Here is a 16281-nt window from a genome sequence, read left to right as displayed (position 1 = left end):
ATGAGAAATGTACCACATAGAATTCCAGGAAATGCATAAGAAATGTCATAGACATTTTGTCCACGTACTTAAGAAACTGAACTAGAGGTTTAGGGATATGAGAAATTTGTAACATATTGCAAATCATCTCCCATATACATTTACTAATGACAAAGGTGTCGCTGAAGTCTTGTACCAGAACGAGTGGAGGTACCTAATAACCACTAGTATCCCTAGATGAGAGAAAGAGGGGGATACTTTTGGTCACATGAGATTAAGTTCTCGTTTGTTTCCGTGGAAATAGAGGATATGGTCTCCTCGATGAGTAAATGTGATTCAACCTCAGGTTGAATGACAACTGACAGATGCACGTCATCCAGAGGCCAGCACATAGTGCACACATTTTTATGGTGCTGGGTCATCGAAACACCTAGACTCTGTTCTTATGGGAAATCTAGGGGAGTTAAGAGGCGTAACAAGAATTCAAAAAATGATATTTATTCATGAGAATCGTATATGAGAAGTCTACATTTGTCGACATAAATTGTTTCTTGAGAATTCCTGAAATCCTTTTGAGCCCTGAACTGAAATCTATGGAGAGTGTTGTTTGCACTTATATTGGTTCAAATGAAAGGAAGCAATTTAGTAAGAGTTGCACTCGCTCATCAAAAGATAGGTGTTTACCATAGTTAAACCTGCTCCTCATGAGTATATTCTATAGAGAAGAGAAGTGATTTTTCATTTGGAAACGAAAATAGATGGTTTGGTGAGAAAGCGAGGCTTGTAGCGCATGGGTTTCCATAGAGACCCGGCTTCGTTTACGATGTAGTATACCTTCTCGGTATGAGTTTAATTATGTTTTGATACTGAATTGGCAGTACATATCCATACGTTTGATGTATGGAGTGGCTACATATTCACATGGATCACTCAGTTCAGATATATATACTGAAGTCATCGAAAGGGCTTAGTATTGTGAATCCAATGACAAATCACAACATGTTAGTATGAAGCTTTAAAAGTCATTCTATGACTCTGAAGAGGTCGGAGAGTTGTGTGGTACAACCGACTAAGTGAGTTACTTCTTAATAAGGATTACCCTAATACTAATAATTTTTTATGTGTGTTCATGAATATATCTTGAATTGGATTTACATCATCTTTGTGATGTGGATGATCTTATCATCAATGTCTATACAAGACATATGAGATAGACACAATCATTTTAAGAAAATATTTGGGTCAAGCAAAATGATGCTAAGTTTATAGCTTGAGCATTTTCCCATGGGAATAAATGTACATCAGTCTTTATATATCTAGAAATATTGGAAAATTTTAATATGGATATATCAAAGACACGTATAGTCATATTATACCTGAAATGGGATACAAACCCATTTGGGATATGGTGAAGGGATAGTGGACCTGAAGTTCCATATATAAATACCATCAGAGCACTCATATATCCTGCAAAATAGGCCAGGCTTGACATTATATTTGTTTGCAATTTATTGAGAGTAGATCCCCAAAAAAAGGTATAATGGTTGATGTAAGGAATATCATTAGATATATCCAAGACACAACAGGACTTGATTAATTCTATCGGGAATATTAAGATGGGACTATGGTGTTATCAGGGCCGTCGACAAGGGGGGCCAATGTGGGCGACCGCCCAGGCCCCCCAGTTTTTCTAGGGCCCCCAAATCGTGGTTAGCAAGTACTCCTATGTATTGGTGATAAAAAAGGCCCTGCCTATATGCCTGTTCCATATCCGCTGAATCAGAATCGCTAATTAAGCCGTCAATCCCTGTCGCGCCGCGCCTGGTTCCGCCTCGAGTAATCATGCTGAAGCGTCGCGCTGGCCCTAATCCAGGAATTCGCCTCGCGCCGCCACACTAGCACAACACCGTAGAGCACTTTTCGCCGGTCTGCATCTCCAGTCTTTGCCTTCGTTTGCCGCCCAGTCTGCAGTCTGCTTCTCGTTGGTGATGCATGCACCACGGCAGGTAACTTTATAATTTCTACTATGCTCCTATCAATACGTCTATCAATAGATGAATTACTTGTCTTGTTCGTACCATATACTCCTTCCCTTTCAAAATATAAGTCTTCTAAAAAAATTAATGTGGACTACATACAAAGCAAAATGAGTGAATTTACACTCTAAACTACCTCTTTACACATTCATATATAGTCTTTATCGAAATATCTAAAAAAGCTTATATTAAAAAACAGAGGGAGTATAATAATATAAACTTCACAGAAACGTGAGCCTGTTTTTTGGTCCAGAATTATTTCCCCAGTGAGCTACCAGCAGTAATTTATTTACGCTATCATGCCATCGGGGAATATCGGAAGGACAATCCTGACTTTGTACATCAAAACTCCCTCGAATCATCAATCAATTCATTTATTCATCGATCGATGTGTATTGTAGCTCATCTAGTATTGTCGGCAATGCATAATTTCTAGTTTTGTTCTCCCATGTGTAATTGTCAAGACGACATTCGTTGATCTCTGTATTTATTCTTAGCTTTATGATTTTTCTAAAATTTGGGCCTAATTTTCAGTTTCGTCCCAGGGCCCCAAATGTCTGGAGACGGCCCTGGGTGTTATATCCAGATACTGGCTAATAATTTGATCCCAACAATGCCATAGCAAAGACTAGATTTACTGGAAGAGTATTCCACTTCAGAATAGATTCTAAATGGGACCTTCCAGTGATTATTTTGTTGTCATTATTTTATTTGAAGCATAACAAGATGTGTATGGTTTCGCTCAATGACTGGCCACATGTGAGATTATGTGCAGATTCATTTGAATAAGCTATCATTACCAACCAAGATAATGGCACTTGTATTTCTTATGGGTTATATTTATCCTCGTGAATTATATAAATGTAAGAGGATAATATGCAAACAAATTATTGTGATATTCACAACGTCTCTACCAATGTTTACATTCCAGAATTAGGTTCATGGAATTGGTATTTCTCATATAAGGTTTTTAAAGACACAATATAAATACAAGTGCGGATCTATGTCATATTGGTTTCTCCTTATATTTTTCCCACTAGGTTTTAAAGAAGTTTTCAATGGCATATATTATAATGTTTCTCCTTAATTTTTCCCACAGGGTTTCTGTAGGACTTTTTAGTTTGCAATATACACATGACGAATTGATCAAGGGAGAGTGTTGAAAAATAAACATGTGATCAGTTATATGGGAGGGATGCCTCCCAGGAGGTGTCAATCATCCACATTGCAACAAATTAGTGAATTATTTGGACACTTTATTTGTCCTTGCTTGCGTTCTACTCCCTCCGTTTGGAATTACTTGTCGCACAAATGGATGTATCTAGACGTATTTTAGTTCTAGATACATCTATTTCCGAGACAAGTAATTCCGAACGGAGGGAGTACAACAGAAGGAACGGTACCGTTTCTGCGTCAAACAATACATGCATGAGCCGCTGCCCTCCGAAACATTCTACAATGTGAATCGTACTGCGACCTGCCGGATCGAAGCAGCCGCCACCCCAGCGTGAACACACTGTGTATACTTGGGTAGGTACTGACATTAGGCTCAAGGATGCGACCGGGAAAGAGTATTATTGTTATATTGGATCGGTACGCACACATTTCTTCTAGAAGGTAATATGTACGTACGTACTGCAATATTGCTTATGTCTACTGCAGCGTAGCAGGCCGAAAACAGGTAATATATACGTACTACAATACATTTCGACGCGTGAGACAGAGGACAGGAGAGGCCAGCTCATGAGTTTTAATGTCGTAATACACAGCTCAGCTCATTACGGGGCAGAAAATATATACAGATCTATTTCTTATTGTACTAAATCATGATTCTCAATGCAACACCCAGCTCAGCCAAGCAATTTCCTCTCCGGCCGCTGCTATATAAACCTCGGCGACCCTGAGAGATCTTCCTCCACCTCCTCTTTCCTCTTCCTTCATCCCCGACCCCGAGCCACCAAGCAATGGCGGCCAGGAGGAAGGGTGGCAACGGCTGGAAGAAGACCGTCCTCCGCTCGATCCTCGAGAAGGACGCCCGGCATGTGTGCTTTTCCAAGCACAAGTGTTGGCTGTTCAGCAAGGCCAGCACGAGCACGCTGACCATGCTGCAAGGCCCTGGCCAAGGAGCGCGCCGCGGGGGACTAGATTGTCGCGTGGCTCGACCCTGACATGCGCCACATGGGGTATCACGTCATGACGGCCTTCGTCGCTGCACTCATGCAGGTGCAGGCCGCCGTCTCCGGACGTGCCAACCAGGTTCTCGTGGAGGCCATCACATCGATACCTGCCTTAAGCTCCTGGTGCCCCCGCCTCCACCGTCGCCGCTCCAGCTCTTCGGTGCCACCACCTTTGAGTTCTCGTGGACGCCGGGCTTCACCCCCGGGATTGGACATGCACCAGATGCTTACGGTGATGCCTCCTCCTCCCGGTTTGGCCGCCGCGGTGGAGATACAATAGGAGCTAATGGCCATGCCGCCACCGCCGCTGCGTGAGTTCCCGGCAGTGATGAGGATGCAGCATATGCTCATGAAGATGGCGCCGTTGCAGGAGTTCGTCACCGGTATGCAGGGGCTCGGGCCAAATGCTAGCTTCCTCTACCGAGGAGTGAAAGACAAATCCGCACAGAACCAAAGTCTAACTTTGCACAGAATCTAATAGTTTCTTGTCACAGTTATAGTATTATTCAAAATAAATTGTGCCCGGTCAATGTAAGACCCGTCTCCCTGGGTTCTCCATTATCATTGTATTTATTATATTATTAATTCAAATGTTAGCTGTAAATACTAAATATGGCCCGAGCCATTTCTTTGTGAGTTGCAAGTCCACCCTCGACACACAACCGGGTCTGACCGCTTTTTGTCCTAGTTGGAAGTCCATGCTCAACATGCAACTGCATGCCTGCAGCGAGATTGCAATTAGTGGTGGGAGCAGGGTTGTCGGCAAGTTTCATCTCCACATTTATAAAATATTCACGGTATTTTTTTCATTTTTATTTTTTAGAATAGTGATTACTGTTTTTAAAGAATAATGTGTTTTAGTTTAGAAAAATAAGCATGATCTTTTTCCAAATTTGTGGACATTTTTTAAATTCATGGATATATTTTTTAATTTTCCGTGTTTCCATTCATTTTATTTCTTTCTATTTTCCCTTCTTTCTTCCCTTTAACATTACCATATTTAGCTTTTAATTTCAGAATTTTATTTCTTAGTAACTTTTTCTTTTGATTGTCACATTTTTTCATCACTTACTTAAAAATGTTCATAGTGTATTTTTAAAATATGTCCACCATGTTTTAAAATGTACATCACATATTTTTTAGAAATGTTCAAAGCATTAAAAATATGTTCATCGTGTTTTAAAATGTAGTCACCGTCTTATATGAAATTCTTATATGAAATGTTTGTTGGATTTTGAGAACATTTCATGATGTCATACAATTTTTTCATCATGTGTTTAAAAATGGTCACCACATTTAAAAAAAATGTATACTGCATTGTAAGAAAAATACTCATTTTTTACTTTATAAAAATGTTCACAATGATTTTTCTAAAACTATTCACATAATCTTAAAAAACAATTCACCTCGTTCTACAATTTATTCACCAAAAGAGAAATGCTTACTTTGTCACTCAAGTACATTTGAGAAGATGTCTGTATTTTATTAAATGCAAGTAGCAAGTGACAGGACAATACAGATTTAGCCATTAATTATTGATAATAAAGAAACGACATAAAAATTGATGAAAGATTTCATCCAGATGAAACTAGGCGACAACAGATTGACGAATTATCGCCCGTTGTCGGATGCTTTCACTTGAACGGATGGACACGGGTTTGGATCTCTTCTTCCCAGTACGGGAACGGGAAGCCGGCATTTGTCTCCAGCCTGGTAGGGATCTCTGGTGATAGAGGCATCGCCATAAGCAACTGCTGTATCGCCATCCCCAGCTCGTCGTCGAACCCTGGCGGCTGAGGAATCGCCATCTACATCTCCTCCATATCCATCCCCGTGACGAAACCCAGCGGCGGAGGCATCTCCTGGATATCCATCCCGGCAACTCCATCACCATCTGCTGCTGCATATTCATCACGGAGGCAAATCACTGAGGCGGAGGCTGCGTCTCCATACCCATCTGTTGTTGCTACCGAACTCAAAAGTACTACCACTTAAGAGCTGCGGGAGCAGCGGAGGGGCCACCTTGGCTATGGCGCTCACGTCGACGTGCTTCACCTTCGTCGGGTGGACCCAAGCCGCTATCTGGTTCCCCGCATTGCACTCCTTCGCCATGACCTCCTGCTTGCGCTCCGTTCACTTCTTCACCTCGATCATGCTGCAAGGAGGGTAGTGCAGTACCAGGCCAGAAACAGGTGATACGGTACATACCAGGCCGTACCAAGGATGAGTTTCAATGCAGTACCCAGCTTAGCGAAGCGATTTCCTCTCCGGCCGCTGCTACATAACACCCCACGAGCCCGAGAGATCTTCATCCACCTCCCGTCTCCACTTCCTTCGTTTCTACCATGAGAAAGCGAGCAATGGTGGCCAAGAGGAAGGGTGGAAACGGCCGAAAGAAGACCGTCCCCTGCCAGATCATCAAGGAGGACGCCCGGTATGTGTGCTTCTCCAAGCGTAAGCGGGGCCTATTCAACAAGGCCAACGAGTAGGCCCTACTCACCGGCGCCCAGGTGGCCATTGTCGGCTTCACACCCGGCGGCAAGGCCTTCTCAACAACTAGTTGCAGACGTTGCGCCGGTAGCATGGCAAGATGCGCATAGAGCTGGCGGAGCGGAAGAAGCAGAAGAAGAGCACGGACGAGGCCTTGCCTCGGCAGCATGCCATGGGGACCAGATTGCGGTGTGGGTGGACCTCAATGTGAGCAACATGGGGTATGAGAACATGGCGGCGTTCGCCACCGTGCTCATGCAGGAGCAGGCCGCCGGACGCACCAACTAGGTTCTCATGGAGGCCATTCAGGTCGACATCAGCCGTAACCTGCAGGTGCCCCCGCTGCTGCCGCCAACCCAGCTCTTCGGTACCCCGGCTTATCAACCAGGTTCGTTGAAAACATGTTTTCGAGCATATGCACCCAGGCCCTTCATATCTAGCAACTCATTTTCTGCATCGCGATTCGTCCAACTATTTTTCTCTTTTTGTTTCTCATATAGAACATGTTTTGAACTTAAAACTTTGTAGCACAACAAAGTTTTCTAACTAGTATGTGGGATAAAACTTTCATATTTTTACTTCCAACAGAAATAGGAAACTGACATTTGTTTGATTCAAAAATCTCTTTTTTAGTATTTATGTTGGAGCAAAATATCTGAAAGTTTCATCCCACATTCTAGGTAGAAATACTTGTTGTGCTGCAAAGTTTGAAGTATAGTACATGTTTTATATGAGAAACAAAAAAGAGAAATTTTCATGTACTTAGATAGTTGTGTAGCACAGATCTCAAAGCAACATTGGAGTAGCCAGGATAACAAGGGCCGGGTGCATATGCTCAAAAATTCTACATCCTTGAGTTCGGTAGCAGCAACTCATGCAAGCATGCATCAGATGCAGATGGCGATGCATCCACCACAGGTGTTCGCTGCCAGCACGGAGATGCAGATGGTGATGCTGGCGCCGCCGGGATGCACATAGTGATTCCTCAACAGCCAGGATTCCACGGTGGGATGAGGACATGTCGATCCTGGTTCTCCGCAGGGACGGAGATAGAGCTGATGCTGATGGCCATGCCGCCGACGGTGCCGGAGTTCCCCGCCGGGATGGACATGTCGCAGCAGTGGCTCGGGCCGAATCACGGCTTCCCCTACTAAGGAGAAGAAGACATGGACGTGGATCAATCGTATTGTTCGTTGTCACAGTTATATCTAAAAAAATCGTGCAAGTTCCATGGAAGATCTATGCATTAGTTGGTACAATTATCATAGTAGTACTGTATTAGTTTTAATTTTTTTTCATGATCAACTACATGCCTTCTCGTAGTCCAGATCTTTCAATTTTTTCATGCTTAAGTTCATGACTTTTTAGTTGTTCAGATGCACATTTGTCATGAACAAGTTCATGATTTTTAGCTGTTCGGGTCTTGCTTTTTTCCATGCACAGGTTCATGATTTTTAGTTGTTCATATCTTGCAATTCTTTTAGGATTAAGTTTATGATTTTTAGTTGTTCAGATCTAGCAATTTTTAGTTGGTGCATGTAGTTATCCTTAATGTACACAGCTCAGCGAATGCCGAAATGAATCTCATGGTCTTTCATGACTTTTAATGTACGTAGCTCAGTGAAGCGATTCCTCACTGGCCGCTTGCTATATAAACCCCCCGGCCCCGAGACGTAGCCACACACACTCCTCTTCCTCCCTTTCCCTGAGCGAGGGAGGAAGAAGACCGTCATCCACCAGATCGAGCAGGAGGATGCCCGTCACATCTCCTTCTGCAAGAGCTACCTAGGGTTCTTTATTTTTGGCAATGCCGTAAAATTGGGCCAGCAAGGAAGATCGTGTGAGCCAGGTTGCATGCGTGCCGTGAACAACCTAGAGCAGCAGTTAGTGTAGAGAGGTTTATAGGAGAAATGTTCACAGCATATAAATGTTTTTCCGCACAATTTTATAAAAATGCATGTAACATATGAAGAAAATCTTTGTGTAATTTTAATTAATTTCATAACTCTTAAAAATGATCCCGCATTTTGAAAAATTGTTCAAGGCATTTTTGAAAAAAAATCAACAACATTATGAGTTATGTTCACCTTGTATTTACGGAATGTTCAGCATGACTTGGACTGGGTGTGGATCTTATCTTCTTCTCAATACAGGAAGCCGGCGTTCGGCTCAAACGACTTCTACACCATCTCAATCCCGGCGGGAAATTCTGGTGGAGGCGGCGGTAGAGACATAAGCAAGTGCGTATCTCCTTCTCCGTCCCAGTGTTGAACCCAGGCGGCTGAGGAATGTCCGGCTGCACCATATCCATGGCGGCGGCCAACCCCGCTGGCAGAGGCATCTTCTTCATATGAACCAAATTCCAACTATTAGACGCTATTGATTAATTATTAATATGATAAGGTGACAACGTAATGTTGGAGGAAAGATTTCATCCAGATCTAGGTAGATGTATTGTAATATATAACAAAAGATTGACGCGACGACTTAGAAGATGCATATGTAACCGATTAACAATAAATTCACGAAATTAGTGACCATGCATACGCTGGATGGTTTTGTGTTTGAAAGTGGAGCAGGCATCAAGAGTTCATTAAGAGCTTATCTCTCTGGGCCCTAGCCTTTTTAATTAGAACACTCTGGGCCAATCACACAGTTAATTCATGGGCAAGTGTTAATTACATTTATTCTAAAAAGTGTTAATTACATTTTTCTAAAAATGTGTTAATGACATTTGTACAATTGATAATCATCTTTAACTTGCGCCGAGCTAGCTTGAGGTAATTGAACCCTGGACCTAGCTACGATACTACCTATGATACTAATATATGATATTATGGATTATGGACGTAGTATCATACACTAATAATAATATGATACTCCCCATTACAACTAGTCTAAGCATCATTACAATCCCTGCCAGTAAGTTATTTACGTGCTAATACTGTATGCCCTATAAACCGGAAAGGAGCGAGTACCATGTTAAGCATCCCTAGTACTGAACGTGTGTGTCCATTGAGAAAAGATGTCAACAGTAGTACATTGCTGACTCAAAATCCTGTAGCCAGCGAACGTGTGTAGTACATTTGAGAAGATATCTGTATTTCATTAAATGCGAGCAGCCAGCGACAGGACAACACAGATTTAGCCATTAATTATTGACAATAAAAAACGACATAAAATCTGACGAAAGATTTCGTCGAGATGTTAGTAAATGACAAAAGGTTGATGAACTATCCTCCATTGTTTAATGATTTCACTTGAACGGATGGACACGGATTTGGCGCTCATCTTCTTAGTACGGGAATTGGCAGCCGGCGTTCGTCTCCAGCCCAGCAGGGATCTCCGGTGACGGAGGCATACCCATCTCGACGTCGAACCCTGGCGGCTGAGGAATCACCATTTGCATCTCCTCCATATCCATCCCCACGGTGAACACCAGCGGCGGAGGCATCTCCTGCATATCCATCTCGGCGGTGACCCCCTGTGCCGGAGGCAGCTCCATCACCATCTGCTGCTGCATATTAATCCCGGAGGCGAACGCCTCAGCCGGAGACAGCGTCGCCATCAGCATCTGTTTCTCCTGCTGCTACCGAACTCCACAGTACTGCCACTGAAGAGCTGCAGCGGCAGTGGCAAGCCACCTCCGCCGTGCGGCTCAAATCGACGCGCAAGAGAACCTTGTTGGCGTGTTCGGAGACGACGTGCTTCACCTCCATCAGCGCGGCAAAGAAGGCCGCCATGTCCTCGTCCCGCATGTCGCGCACGTTCGGGTCGACCCAAGCTGCTATCGGCTACCCCGCTTCAGGCTCCTTCACTGTGACCTCATCACGCTCGGTCCGCTTCTTCACCTCGACCAGCTCTTTGCGCAGCTCGTCGAACTCCTGGTGCAGCTTCTCCAGCTTCTGATCTTCGCCGGCAGCTCCCTCCTCCCTCGCGCCAGCCCCCGCACCCTGTTGGGACAAACCCGGTCCGGCGACGAACGCCGATTAGGCTCCGGCGACATGAACGCCGGACGAACCCCAGCCTCTCTTTCACTCGCACGTACGTAGGTGGAAGAAGAGGAGCACACTGACACAAGAATTTCCGGCGACAAACGCCTCGCCGCTCGAACGGCGCCACGCCGCACAAACGGCGCCTCGGCCGCGCGCACGGCCTAATCTTTTTTCATTGCAAAGTGGGCTCAACACATATCACGTGCTACATAGACCTATATAGGCAGAAGCACGTCACCGGCGCTACAAAAACGCCAACAACCTGGACGCGCCACACATCTCGTAACAAACACGAGATCAACCAGCTTTTTAGCTAACAGAAACGCAGCGCCTACGCTTCCGCTCCACACGAACGCGTTCGCCTCACGATCACATGCCTGACAACAAACCGGCCTGACTCGGACCCAAACACACGCGCACACATACGCTGGTGACCTCGGACACGAACGCGCACACACACGCGCGATGCACATCCGCACACACGGTTTATTCCTAACAATACACCCTCCCCACCAGGAAGCGTTCCACGACGGGGTCGACGGAGTGGTGCCCGAAGGAGTAGGCGTTGCCTCCGGGCGAGAAGGTGAGGGCGGCCAGCTGGGCGCCGGTCAGGACCGCCAGATCGCTGGCCTTGCTGAAGAACCCCACGCGGCCCTTGGAGAAGCAGACGTGCGGGGCATCGTCCTGCTCGATCCAGCGAATGACGGTCTTCTTCCGGCCGCTGCCACGCGTCCGATTGGTCGCTGCCATTACTCGCTCGCTCTGTGGCGAAGCTCAAAGAAAGGGAAGGAGAGGAGTGTGTGTGGCTACGTCTGGGGTCGGGGGCATTATATAGCAATCATGACTGAGCTACGTGCACTAAATGTGGTGATAGGCCATGAGATTCGATTCGGTACGCGCTAAGCTGTATGTCAACGTACTCCGTATTATTTACTCATGTTGCCGAAACAAACTGCTTTCGCTACTCTATTCCGCAGCAATGACGTGCTTCCATTCTTTGAGAAACTATTGCTCGGGCGCATCCGGGATTTTTTGTTGAAAATAGAGAAGGGCAGCGGACCGGGGCAGAAGCCGGGTCCGGATCTGGACGGCGGGTGGGGTTCGAGGAGTTTGGTCCGGCACTGAGCAAGCAACCACCAGAGCGGAAGCTGCTCGTCCCTGGTAGATCAATGCCCAAAATTGAGAAGGCAGCGCCATTCAAGCTCCAGTGCATGGAGGGTGGAGGCGCGCTCTAGGGCGCTGGCAGTCTGCGGATATACTTCCAACGTGGGGAGGGAGGTGAGTGGGGAAGGGCGGAGGGATATTATACCGGAGGAGGGGAGCAGAGATACGGCGGAGGTGGAGGCGACAGACGATCTAAATTTCCAGGAGACGAACGGGCAGAGTATGTTCTCCTTTGGTGTGTTGGATACCATGGATTGATTTGGTTGTTTAATTCAAAGAGGGAACCAACCCTACCTTCTTAATCTACGGGGATTCCTTAATTAACCCAAACAAATGGAGTGGTTAGCTTCTAGGCATGGTTGAGTTTAGTTGATGGGTGGGGGTTTTGTGGGTAGGGTAGGGTGGAATACTCTACAAGACTTCGATGATAAGTAAAGGCGTCTCAAGAGGTCCCCTTGGAATAGGGACCAAGAAAGTTTTTGGGGATAAGGCCGAAAAAGAGGTCCGATGGGCCCCCATACTAGGAGGCAAACATGACACATTCTTCCCTGACAGCCCATCCCCGATGGGTGTGCTTTGGACCTCAAAAAACTGGTCCTAAAATTTCAACCCTGCATGAGCTTCCAAGCATCCTTGGTTGCCCTACGGCAACCTTCGGCTTTTCATGCTCGCCGTCACCTCGGTACCCGAGCCCACATCGGACCTCGTGTCACCTCAAAATAATGTCAGGAACCCCGCGTCCACTTATACATTAAAACAAAGTAGTATATATGCATTCGTTCGCACATGGTTGAATCGATCAGGACATGACAAAAAAATGTACATGTATATATTGTTCGCCACAAAAACCAAATGTTCCTAACAATGAGCGTATTCTGGCGATAATTTATCTTGTTCCCGGGCACACATTTGATACAACACATGAAATATATATACACACCTCAAATTACCCAGACAAAAAAAGAGAAAACTTTGTTTTTGCCACTCTAGCTTTTGCCCACTTTGCTTATGCCACTCTAGAATTTGACATTTCACTTTTGCCACTCTTAGCTTTTGCAAAGTATCACAATTGCCACTCTAAAAAATTTGCTTTTGCCATGGAATGGCAAAAGTGATATATTGTCAAAAGTGACGATTAAATCTTTTATCGCACACGCTGAATAGTTTTCCCGTAAGCAGCCCACGTTTTCTGAATTTGGGGTACCCATTTCATAAATGTGGCACGAACATTTATACATAAAACTTTTTTTCATTTAAAAATATGTTATTAACATTTAGTCTTTCAAATCTATTAAATTCCAGCCACTGATTTCTAATACTTATTGAAGAGCACCTGCAAGCGCTTAGGGAATCAGGTATGTTGGGCATCCTCTTGACGATCTGGTACTTGATCGTCTTCTTCGGACGACAGCCACCCCCTGATTAGTGGCCAGCATTGCTTGCTCAGTGTCTGGCATACAGAAAGAAAGCAAGAATAGAGAAGGTCAATGCAGATGAGTGCGTTACTACATCTCGAGGTAGGGGGTGGATATATAAAAAGCGATAGGAGAGGAATCACTAAGATGATCTATCTACCTTAAAAATCCTGATTGACAGTGAGATTTGTTCTACTCTTTGCCGAATTGTGAGGACTAGTCAGAAAAGTGTAACTCAGTATTTTGGAAAAAAAAATTGATGAAAATTTGAAGAATTTTTGAAACGTAAATTACAGTTTGTATAAGTATGTACGATAGGATTAGCACATCTCTTAATTAAGTAAATGAGACGAAAACTCTCGTAAGTTTGAAACTCAGTGGCGCCGTATGAGATTTCATTCTGTATTTGTATTTTTTTCGGGGAACATAGAGAGATTTATTCGACCAAACGCTCTCTGGACCATCATGCAAGAGACTACTGACCAACTCTCAGTTAAAATAGATAGATGCGCAGACATTCTTGGCACAAAGATGAGATGGAGTGCCGAAGCACGGACTACATATTGAATCAAATGTAGTAATATCAGGACCTAGCTGACCAATTTCTGCGATGATAGGAGCCACAACTGAACAATTATTGTGGCAAGTATTCCAAAGATTAAGAACAGTCTACACCAAGATTTTAGGGAAGCCTCTGATGTTCGCAAAATTAATGCCCTCTCAAACGACTTTGTTTGAATATAAGTTGATCAGTAACTCCAAAGAGCAGTTTGCTCCAGCCTCCCATAAACCTAGTCTTTATCTTTACCTAATATCAAAGGACGGAGGCTTTCATAGTTCTCCATCAGTCATCTGTGTATATCCGTTGATTTTATATTACAAATAAAGATCGACGACTGAGATTAAAATATAGACCAGTTACGCCCAACTGGGTCTGTCTTGGCCTCTAGGTCGCATGACCCGGCCTTCTCTTAAGTTGGCCTTCACGTGCCCAATCCTACAGAATTGTTGCCTTGCTGATCCCCATCCTCCTCTCTACCAGGAGCCGCAGCAGACCCAATCTTCTTCCTTTCCAAGCTAACGGACATAATTTTCATCAAGCCTATCTCCTGAAACTAAACGGACACTCTTTCCATGTAGACTCCCACCGTGTGATTACCGTGTCTATCTATATATAGTGAGGGAGGAAGATCGATTCAGATATAGGCAGGGGAGATGATTGATGACCGGGGAGGAGCAGGAGACGCCGAGACGCAGGACGAGAGCGCAGTCATGGATATCGGCAACGACTTCTATATTTTTTGCATCCAGATTGCGCCCCGCTTCGCTATGGAACCTCGCCATCGTCCTCCTCTTCCACAATTCCGAGGGTCTCAAGTTGCACGCCGCAGCCGCGTAAGCACAGCGGCCACGCGTTGAAGATAGGTCATGGGGAGGCGGAGACCCCACTCGCCAATTAAGGCGTGCACGACGTCTGATCCGGCCGATGCGAGGATGTGGGGGACGACGTCTGAGCCAGGTGTTGTGCTCCAAGTACGTCGTCGAGGACGAGGACGTCAAAGGGGGCTCAGAATTATGAGGAGATGGCGAATGACAAGAAAAGGAGGGAGATCCGACTGCAACACGGTACCAGCAGACACTTAGGTAAGCGATATATATACATCCCGAGCCGTCGCTGGTGGATTCATCCCGAGCATGCATCGAATATGGGAACATATAATTTCTGTCTTTTTTATATATTACGGCTGACTTCTGGCCAGCCTTCCATGGAATTTGGTCATGCGAAAGACGACCGTGAATCCGTGATGAGACCAATAATTTTCTACTACATGCGTTTTTGTCTTTGAAGCTGACATTTTTGTAATCGTATTCACATTGTCTGGCAGCTTTGGCATTTGATTTCCACATACTTAAACAATTCATAGTTATTTACTGTTGCAATTTTGGAGTTCAAAAGGAAGCTGATGTTTTTGGTTCATCTACAGAGGAGAAGGTTGCACTTAGTCTTTTTATTCTCTTATTAGTCGGTGCCCCCAGAATTTCATATTTTTTTTATTATAAAGCCTGAAATTAGTGTTCAGAAAAATACAATGCTTGGCTACAAGTCAAAGTTGTTATACGTATGTCTATGATGATTTACCCTATTTTCAGAAACCCACTATTGAGTTTCGCCTACTATAGTTGACCTCTCACGTTGATGCACCGGATTTCTTTTTTAACATGACTGGCTGCCTAAACACTTCTACTCATGGAAAATTTGGATGAGTTAACAAGTGTGTGAACTCAAGTTTCTATATGAGCTTATACTAGATAAGAAAAAACTTAGAAATTTATGAGGCCACCTAACCGAATCTCATGAACAGAAGCCGACGAACGTTTGCGTTTGAGAATAGTCATAAGTTCATATTTTGGGAAACACCACTTATCATGTAGTTTCTGGTGTGGTAGTGTCAAGGATTTTTCAAGGAGTTGGTTGATGTCGTCGAGTGTGGGAACAAGATATATATGTGTGTGTGGAGGGGCGGAGGGTCTACATGAGACACTGGCTAAGGTAGTGTGTTTTTCCTCTTCCGTCGCAATGCACGGGCCTTTTTGCTAGTTAAATATCAAACAACAAATCCATCTCCTTCAATGCAGTTGTTAAAGCTTACAGCTATATCCATGTTTAACATAATGATATCGTCTTGTCGAGACCGCCATCCATGGCCTGACCAAACATACCATTTCTTGCAAGGGATGTCCAGCAGTAAAAGTGCTTCTTTTGTGAGTTTGATTGAGTTTATCGGATCAAGCTAGTCTTTCTCAAGCAGGTGTCTACCTATTCAAGTAGTTCCAAATAGACTAGATGATGGTAATAATTTTTTATTCCTGGTTATTCGTGTACAATTACACACAGAGAGAGAGAGACAGAGAGGGTACCTGGAGTAGTGCATGGCTCTCCCCTCTCCCCTTGCGGCGACGCTGCTGAGCTCGCCTCTTCCCCCCTCTTCTCCGGCGTCCTCCCTCCGCTCCCCTCTGGCTTCAT

At 44.6% G+C, this 16281-nt stretch overlaps 1 pseudogene; it reads right to left on the bottom strand.

Moving 5' to 3' along the window:
• Nucleotides 1-9977: 9977 nt before the first annotated feature.
• Nucleotides 9978-11427, bottom strand: LOC123075976 (agamous-like MADS-box protein AGL23; annotated as a pseudogene).
• Between the last annotated feature and the right edge of the window lie 4854 nt (nt 11428-16281).

Source organism: Triticum aestivum, chromosome 3D (genome assembly GCF_018294505.1).
Source record: "Triticum aestivum cultivar Chinese Spring chromosome 3D, IWGSC CS RefSeq v2.1, whole genome shotgun sequence".
Lineage (NCBI taxonomy): Eukaryota > Viridiplantae > Streptophyta > Magnoliopsida > Poales > Poaceae > Triticum > Triticum aestivum.
This window is presented reverse-complemented; position numbering and strand designations above follow the sequence as displayed.